This window comes from Mobula birostris, chromosome 29 (assembly GCF_030028105.1).
Source record: "Mobula birostris isolate sMobBir1 chromosome 29, sMobBir1.hap1, whole genome shotgun sequence".
NCBI classification, from domain to species: Eukaryota; Metazoa; Chordata; class Chondrichthyes; order Myliobatiformes; family Myliobatidae; genus Mobula; species Mobula birostris.
The window spans coordinates 26160295-26170192 of NC_092398.1; positions in this window are offsets into that span (position 1 = coordinate 26160295).

Here is a 9898-nt window from a genome sequence, read left to right on the forward strand (position 1 = left end):
GCTGTACTCTCTCTACGTCCCTGGCTGTGTGGCTCAAATGCCATCTATACTTTGGTGGGTGACACAATTACTGTTGACAGTATTTCAGATGGTGACAAGACGTACAGGAGCGAGATAGGTCAAGCTGGTTGATTGGTGTCACAGATGCAGCCATGCACTCAGTAAGACCAAAAAACTGAAAGGGTAAGACGAGGGAACACACACCAGTCGTCATCGAGGGATCAGAAGTGGAAAGAGTGAGCAATTTCAGGTTCCTGGGTGTCAACATCTCTGAGGATCTAACCCGGACCCAACATATCGATGCAGTTACAAAGAAGGCACGACCGTGGATATATTTCACTGGGAGTTTGAAGAGATTTGGTTTGTCACCAAAGGCACTCGCAAATTTCTACAGATGTACTGTGGAGAGCATTCTGACTGGCTGTATCACCGTCTGGTATTGGGGGGGGGGGGTGTACGGCACAGGATCAGTAGAAGTTGCAGAAAGTTGTAATCTCAGTCAGCTCCATCGTGTATACCAGCTTCCCCAGTATCCAGAACATCTTCAATGACTGATGCCTCAAAAAGGCGGCATCCGTCATTAAGGACCCCATCACCCAGGTCATGCCTTGTTCTCATTGCCACCATCAGGGAGGAGGCACAGGAGCCTGAAGACACACACACCCAACAATTCAGGAACAGCTTCTTCCCGCCTGCCATGTGGTGTCTGAATGGACATTGAACCCATGACCACTACCTCACTACTTTTTTATTTGTTTTTTTTTCCAGTAGTGGTATATATATCAGTGAGTGTGTGCCTTCAGGCCTCTGTACCTCCTCTCGGATGGTAGCAATAGCAGTGAGAAGAGGGTATGTCCTGGGCAATGTGCAGTCCTTCATGATGGATGCTAGCATGTTGCAGCGTCGCCCTTGAAGATGTCCAGATTAGCACAGTGTCTAGTAACGATGATGGAGCTGACTGAGTTTACAACTTCCTGCAGTTTATTTCAATCCTGTGCTGTAGCCACATCCCTCCCGCACCAGACAGTGATGCGGTCAGTTAGGATGCTCTCCACAGTACAACTGTAGATATTTCTGAGTGCCTTTGGTGACAAACCGTATCGCCTTAAACTTCCACTGAAATATAGCCGCTGTCGTGCCTTCTTTGTAACTGCATTGATTTATTAGGTCCAGAATAGGTCGTCAGAGATATTGACTCCCAGGAACCTGAGATTGCTCCCCCTTTCCACTTTTGTTCCCTCATGTCCAGAAACAATCCTTTGGTCTTACTGACATTGAGGGCAGGGTTGTAGCACACAGCCTACTCCTGTAGGCCTTCTTGTGCTTGGGGGGGGGGGTGCATTGTGTGGGTAACCACAAGTAGGCTGTGATGGGGCACCCATATGTACTGAGGCGGTGTGTCCTTCCCCACCCCTGGGAGAGCCCTGTGCTATGGGGAGATGAGTGGAGTGATGGCAGCAATTGAGGGGGTGGGGGTGATGTGTCCATAGGAGGGGATTCTGGTGCAGCCCAGGTGATGTTGGGGATGGTGTGAGTGAGGTGGTGGGAATAGTCTAGGTCACCACTATTTCCCCCAATATGCCCCCTTGTGCCCACCACCACACACCCGCAAGTGTCTTGACAACAGTATCTTTTCTTCCCCCTGAGGAAAGCATACAGTCAATGGAGGGAGGGAGAAATTCTGGCTTCACTGTCCTAGCTTCTGACCCCTGTGATTAGCAGGTCCCCAACACCAACACCTCCACCTCCACAATGTTTTCCCCACACCCTCATTCTCTCCGCAACAGATAATTGGGACATGTCAAGACTAGTATGCTTTGCCCCAATTAAGCTGCTGTCCCAATTGGCCAGTTTCATGGAAATAGTTAAAAAGATATAAAAAAGGCAAACTGAGTAACAGATTATGTATTTAAATGAATACAGAACAAATTAGAACACTATCAATGCTACTGCAGTACTATAAAACTGTGTATTACTTCCTAATAGTTATCACTGGAGGAATCCATCCAGCATACAAAATGAACAAAATTAATGCAGACATCTGGTGCGGATAATGGCCCGCCTTCATACAAAGCTATCGACAATTGCATCCTCCAAATTTTCTTTTTCATTGTAACATTCAAGGTGATTATTGATGCCTTCATACTCTTCGTAGGTCCTAGCTTATTGAAGTGGTGAAATTGTTTCATTTTCATTCCTGGTCGTTTCTGGCATGTCCAAGCCCGAATGCTTGAAACTGCGGTGAGCAAGGCAGTTTGGAATTGACTTACTGCTTATTTCTTGTCAACTGTCAGTGACAAAAATCACTGCTTTTTGAACTCAAACACACACAATTGATGTTATTTTGAAACTTCGCTCTGAGCAGTGTGCCTCAGGTGACCGACCACACAACTGACACTAGTCAGAAACGTCTCCACAAACTATGGACTCACTTTCAAGCATTCTTCATCTCATGTTCTTGATATTTATTACTGCTTATTTATTATTATTTTTTTTTCCTTTTGTATTTACACAGATGATTGCCTTTTGCACACTGATCGTTTGCCCCTACTGTTGAGTGCGGTCTTTCATTAATTCTATTACATTTCTTGGATCTACTGTGAATGCTGAAGAGAAATCTCAGGGTTGTTTATGGTGACATATCTGTACTTCGATAAATAAATTTACCTTGAACTCTTGAATAGTCTCCTGCTCCATTTAAGCAGCACAGTGTCCCAAATAATCTAAGGGAATTCTGGCAATTTTCTTGATTAGTTTTTGTTCTTTAAGAGCTGTCCCAAATGAGGAAAGATGTAAATAAGGTTGAAAGGATACAGAGACTTTTACTAGGATGTTGCCAGCTCTGGAGGACCTCAGTTATATGGAAAGATTGAGTAGGTTGGGACTTTATTCCTTGGAATGTAGAAGAGTGAAAGGGGATGTGAGATGTACAAAACTATGAGAGGTACAGTGTAGACAGGGTAGTGTGGTGCGTGGCCGGGTGGTTAGGGCGTTGGGCTCACAACCTGAAGGTCATGAGTTCGAGTCTCAGCCAAGGCAGCGTGTGTGTCTTTGAGCAAGGTACTTAACCACACAATGCTCCAGTCTACCCAGCCGAAAATGGGTACCGGCAAAGATGCTGGGGGTCAACCTCGCGATAGACTGGCGTCCTATCCGTGGGCGAGTGGGGGAGTCTCGTACTCTCAGTCACCTCACGCCACGGAAACCGGCATAGGCACCAGCCCGATGAGCCACAAAGGCTCAGGGCAGGACTTTGATAGACAGGGTAAATGCAAGCAGGCCTTTGCTACTAAGGTTGGGTGGGACTATAAATAGAGGCCATGGGTTAAGGCTGAAAGGTGAAAAGTTTGAGGGGAATATGAGGGGTATGGCAGGCTAGGGACTGGTGCAAGTCGATGTGAGCACACAGTGTTAATGGTTCAGCATTGACTAGACCTAGACTAGAAAGGCCTGTTTTTGTGCTGTACTTGTCTATGACTATAAACTTATAAGAGGCATAGGTAGAGTGGACAGGAAGTATCTTTTCTTCCCCGGGGTAGAAATGTCTAACACCAGAAGGCATGCATTGAAGGTGAGAGGGGGTAAGTTTTTTACTCAGAGAGTGGTGGATGCCTGGAATGTGCTGCCTGGTATGGTGGTAGAGGCTTTTAAGAGACATTTAGATGGGTACATTAATGAGGAAGATAACGGGATATGGACATAGTGTGGATAGGAGGGATCAGTGTTTGGGGGTTTGCAGCCGAGACCCTTCTTTGATGACTATTTATTCATTTCCACAGACGCCAAGTTCCTCCAGCATTTTGTCTGTTGCTCTGGATTTCCAGCATCTGCAGAATCTCTTGCATTTGTGATAAGAACAGATTTTTTTTTAAATTAGCAAAGTAAACTATATTCATAATAAAATTATTTACAAGAATAAACCGTTCAATAACTTTACATTCTTTACAGACATTGTCAATACTTTCCATACAGTTATAAATGATTCTGCCACTCTGGGGTTCATACTAAGTCATTGTAATTGAGGGGCTACCTTCCCCCATCCAGTGGGAGAAGAACCCTAAACTCTGGTCCTTCCCCTCCGAGCCCTTGCGGTGGCAGCACCAGGTTTCAGTGCGTCTCTCAGCACGTACTTCTGCACCAAGAATTCTGCCACGGACATCTCTCTCATCTTCCTCCACACCTTCACAAACCCACAGTGTGCAAGGAGGTGAGTCACAGGTTCACCCCCACTGCAGTCCTCCCCCGGGCAGCAGGTTGTGGAGATGATGCTATGGGCACACAGGAGGGATCTGACTGGGAAGGCCCCTCTCACCACCAGCAAGGTTAGGCCTTGGTGCACGTTGGTGAGGCCTGGCTGTTGGCCATGGTAGATTTAAAATATGGAAGAAAATATCAAACTCGAATGGGTCAAGGACAGTGGAAGCAGACACATCAATTGTCTTTGTTCCTACCATGTGCTTGGAGATGGAACCATTTTGTGGAACTATTTTACGTCCTCCATTTTGTAAGATGAAGTTGCTTGGCTTTCTGTGTTTTAAAGTGGACACAATGATGCTTCAGGTAATCTGCTGAACTAGCGGTAATTTCCAACCAAGCCATTTGTGAGGTGTTCTTTGACACAATATAACATGCAGGTTTGTGAATGTTGGGGTTTGTGCCTGCCTGGAGTGATTTGAGCTGCTTACTAAAGAGAAAAAGAGTCATAAATTACCAATTGTCACTTGCTGGGAAGAGGGCAATACATGGATGCTGGTCTGGAGCAGAGCCAATAAAAAGGTGTTAAAGGCAATGACACTGGAATGCAATATTTGAATTGGTAAGGAACGAATATAAAAGTTGACACTTTGAGCGTACTATCAGCGATAACTCTGTCACAAGACCCACCTCTGCAAGGACGAACCCCCACGCCAGGACTGGGCAAAGAAAGGATTGACCATCTGGCCAAAGGAGATCCACTATTTCAGTTTTATGAATTGGAGGAAGTGGTCTGAGTGAGTATTGGTACAGAGGGGACAGGGGAATTCATGTTCTAAGTTGTTGGCCCAGGGTCAACATAGATCTGTTGTTATTTGTGTGCAGATAAAAAAGTGTGAGCTTTGATTAATTACAAGTTGCATAGTGAATTTCCCACTCTAGTTCCATTGACAAATGGTCAACATGCCAATGATGGCCTGGCTGCTCAGGAACCACTCCACTGTGTCCATCACGTCCTTCTCCTGTAGTGCCTGCAGGACATTCTGTGTTGACTACTGCCTCATGGTCTGGTGGTCAAAGGTGTTGGTCTGAAAGAGCTTTTCCACGAAGGATAGGTAGTGACTGGGACGTTGCACAGGAACAGGGCCAGACCCGTCCTTCGCAGCACAGGGGACAGGTAGGATCTTGGCACGTAGTGGTTCTTGCTGCCCACATACTGTAGTTAGGTTCCACACACAACCTGATGCAGCCACACGCGAAGCTGGTGATCAGGATGAGGGTGACATTGGGAACAGTTTTGCCCCATTGTCCAGGGACTTGTGTGTGGTGACCCATCTGACCACTCTCCAGCTGAAACTGAGGTCAGCTCAGGTGATTTCCGAGCTGCAGGAGTGGGAGAGGGGCCACGCCTGCACCAAGTACAGCAACCCTGAGAGCACCTCACACCCGATATCCAGGATTTTCCCCATTTTCGATAAGGAGTGTCCTCCACCACGGTCCCAATTTCTGTTTACCCTCCCAGTCCGCTCCAGCCAATTCGTGTTGCATGCCTCAGCCCTTCCGAAGCGGATCCCCAACATTTTCACGTAACCAGACCTGAAGAGTATGGCTCTACTCTTCGTGTGGGTGATCCTGGCCCCTGATGCCAGCTCAAACTGGTCGCAGATGCTAATCAACTTGCGAAATGACCTCAGATCAGAGCAGAAGACAGTGACATCGTCCATGTCCAGGGAAGTTTTCACTTGAGTCCCTCCGCAGCCTGGCAGCGTCACCCCTCTTATGCCCTCATCCTTCTTGATGGCTTCAGCAAAGGGTTCTATACAGCACACAAACAAGACGGGGAGAGAGGGCAACCCTGCCTGACTCCTGACTTGATGGGGAAGCTGTCTGTTTCCCTCCCATTGACTTGGACTGCACTACAGATGTATCCATTTCCTGGTTCTCTCCCCAAATCCCATTTTGGAGAGTACGTCCATCATGTACGTGTGTGATATCCTATCAAAGGTCTTCTCCTGATCTAAGCTGACCAGGCAGGCATCCACCCCCACTGTCCTGAACATAACAGTGCGAGGTTCTTCCATCCTGGTACAGCACAGGTTTGGTCCGGGTGGATCAGAACAGACTTGTCCCTGTTGGCGGCAGCCTTGGACAGGATCATATTGTCCACATTCAGGAGTGATATGGGTTTCCAGTTTTTAATGTCACCCTTTTGCCTTCTACTTGCAGATGAGGGTAATGATGCCCTTCCTCATGGATTCTGACATGTTGACAACTGGAAGCATAGTGTTGTACACTTCCAGCAGGATGGGGCCCATCCTGTCCCACAGAGCCGAGTACAACTCAGCCAGTAAGCCGTTGCTCGAGTCAAAGGAATTGATGGAGCCAGTCAGCTCGTCCAGGGGCATTGGCTGGTCCAGATTCTCCCACTTGCCGTTGTCTAAGACCTGTGTGATAGACGACAGGAAGTTCTGTGGTGTCTGTGGCTTTTCTGTCATACAGACTGGCGTAGAAGAACCTGCAGATCCGTAATACGTCTGTCTGCGAGGACACGACTGAGCCGTCCTCTTCCTTAAGGCTGTGGATCACAGAGCTCCTCTTGTGAACCTTTTGCAAGAAGAAACGTGAGCACATCTCATCCTGTTCCACAGTGTGGACCCTCGATCGGAAGATAATCTTGGAAGATTCAGAGGCGAAGTGCTGGACTTACATCTACCTCCTCTGAATGCAGAAGGAGAGTTGCTGCAACTCTGTCTGGAGTTTAAGCAGTTCCCTCTGCCCCACCTTGCTTTCTGGATCCCCTTGTGGATGAAGAACCTCTTGACGTTCTCCTTGGTGGCTTCCCACCAGTGAACCGGGGAATCAAAGCAGCCTTTTGAGGTTCTCCAACCTGTGTACTCCCTCTCTAGTTCCTTAATGTTCTCTGGGGTCAGCAGTTTAACATTCGGCTTCCACGTCGCCCCACCTGCTTTCTGGTCCTCTTGCAGGTGACAGGTGGCTCGCAGAAGGCAGTGGTCAGAGAAGATCACCGGCGCGGCAGGTGGATCTGACCGTGGTGGACTCTAAGAGGAAGAGGAAGTCGATCCAAGAGCGGGCTGAACCGTCCGATCGTGACCAGCTGGCCTGGGGTTCTACTCCACCTGTGGAGGTGCCAAAGGTGTGGCACAGCTTGGCTGTTTTGACCGTCTCCATCAGGGAATCTGGAGGTCCTGTCCAACCTGCCGTCAGTGCTGACAGATCGCCCAGCCGTGTCAGTCATGCAGTTGAAGTCTTTGGCTGGGACGTCGCCAACGGTGGCGGGAGCTGCTCGAGAACGGCCAGCCGCTCGCCCCGCGCGGGTGAGGCATACACATTGATAAGCTGGAACAGAGTATTTTGATATCGTATGTCTGTCATGAGGAGACACCCCTCCCCACCCCCCAACCACCTCTAACTCGGGTCCAGTCACAAACAAGAGAGAATCTGCAGGCGCTGGAAATCCAAGCAACACACACAAAGTGCTGGAGGAACTCAGCAGCCAGGCAGGGTCTATGGAAAAGAGTGCAGTTGGCGTTTCCGGCCGAGAACCTTTGGCCGGACTGGAGAAGAAAAAGATGAGGAGTCAAGTTAAAAGGTGAAGAGAGTGAAGAGAGAAACACAAGATGATGTGAAACCAGGAGGAAGGAAGGGGTGAAGTAAAGAGCTGGGAAGTCGATTGGTGAATGGGATACAGATCTGGAGAAGAGAGAGTCTGATAGAAGAGGACAGAAGACCATGGGAGAAAGGGAAGGGGGAGGAGCATCAGACGGAGGTGAAGGGCAGGTAAGGAGGTAAGGTGAGAGAAGGAATTGGGAATGGGGAATGGTGAGGTGGGGGGCCTTACTGAAAGTTTGAGAAGTCAATGTTCATGCCATCAGGTTGGAAGACCACCCAGACGGAATATAAGGTGTTGTTCCTCCAATCTGAGTGTGACCTCATTGCGACAGTACAGGAGGTCATGGGCTGACATGACGGAATGGGAAGTGGAATTAAAACGGGTGACCACTGGGAGATCCTGCTTTCATCCGGTGCTCCCGGTGTGGCCTCCTGTATATCGGTGAGACCCGACGTAGATTGGAAGACTGCTTCAGTGAGCCCCTCAGAAAAAAAACGGGGTCTCCCTGTAGCCACCAATTTCAATTCCACTTCCTATTCACCCGTCCCATCACCTACCACCTTGTACTTCGTCCTCTCCTCCCCCCACCTTCTCACTCTGACTCCTCAACTTTCTTTTCAGTCCTGATGAAGTGTTTCAGCCCCAAACACCGACTGTTTCCATAGACTGGCCTGCTGAGTTCCTCCAGCATTTGGTGTGTGTCGCTTTAACTTGGGGGAGGAGGTGGAGAAGTTGCCTCCCCGCAGCAGAATCCCCAGGTGAGAAGCACGACTATCATTGTCCCCCGCTGGCCACACTGGCAAACCCTGGGGCCACCTTCGGTCATTGCCGAAATGTGGTGGCCCACAGTCCTCCAAGAAGCTCGTGCCAGCCTTAACATTGTCCACATACACATCCAGTACTCTTAACCCTGCACACATTTAATGATGCCAGTTTTAAGTCCATCACTGTCCCCTTTTTATTTCTCTATGTCACAGTCCTTACTTTCATGGTCCTGAGCCTTCGTGAATTGCTACGCCATTGGGCTCAGATACTGCAGATAGTCATCCCCCTGGGTGTGGTGGTGTTGGTTCCGTGCCTGTGGGTGGGGGGGTTGTTGTACACTGTTTCACCTTGGCTTTCAGTTTGTCTGCCCACTGTTGCTCGGGTGGTGTTGACTGAGGCTTCTTCCTCTTCTCCCTCGGCCCTCCCCTCCTCCTTTGGCTCGAATGAGGCTTCAGCTCAGAAGAGATGTTGGCTCTGGGCAAGTTTCTGTTAAAGTTCCCTTTTTCTCTCTCTCTGTTCTTAGTGTAGTAAGTGGCCGCTGTGTGTTCTTCAAACCAGATGCTGGAATCATGGGAGACCCAGAGTGCCCCAGGGAACCACGTCTGAGTGAAGTGCATCTGGCTGCAGCTCCTCGAAGACCGTGTTAGGGATTTGGAGCAGCAGCTGGACGACCTTCAGCTTGTACGGGAGAGCGAGGAGATCATCGATCAGAGTTACAGGGAAGTAGTTAGGCCAAAGTTACAGGAGGCGGGTGTCTGGGTAGCTGTCAGGAGAAGTGGAAGTGTGAATAGGCAGCACAGAGCCATTCCCCTCGAAAATAAGCATACAGTTTTGGATACTGTAGTGGGGGATGACCTCCCAGCGGAATGCCACAGAGACCGGGTTACTGGCATTAAGCATGGGTCCATGGTGCAGAAGGGAAAGAGGGAGATGAGGGGAGTGGTAGTAATCGGGGGCTCAATAGTCAGAGGAACAGACAGGAGATTCTGTGGACGTGGACGGGACACCCGGATGGTTTGCTGTCTTCCAGGTGCCAGGGTCAGGGACACCTTGGCATTTTGGAGAGGGAGGGAGACCAGCCAGATGTCCTGGTACATATTGGTACCAATGACATAGGTAGGAAAAGCACAGAGGGTCCTGAAAAAAGAATTTAGAGAGCTAGGCAAAGAGCCAAGAAGCAGGACCTCTAGGATAGTAATTTCTGGATTGCTGCCTGTACTAGTGAGGGTAGAAACAGGATGATCTGGCAGATAAATGCGTGGCTGAGAAGCTGCTCCAAGGGGCAGGGCTTCAGTTTCTTGGATCATT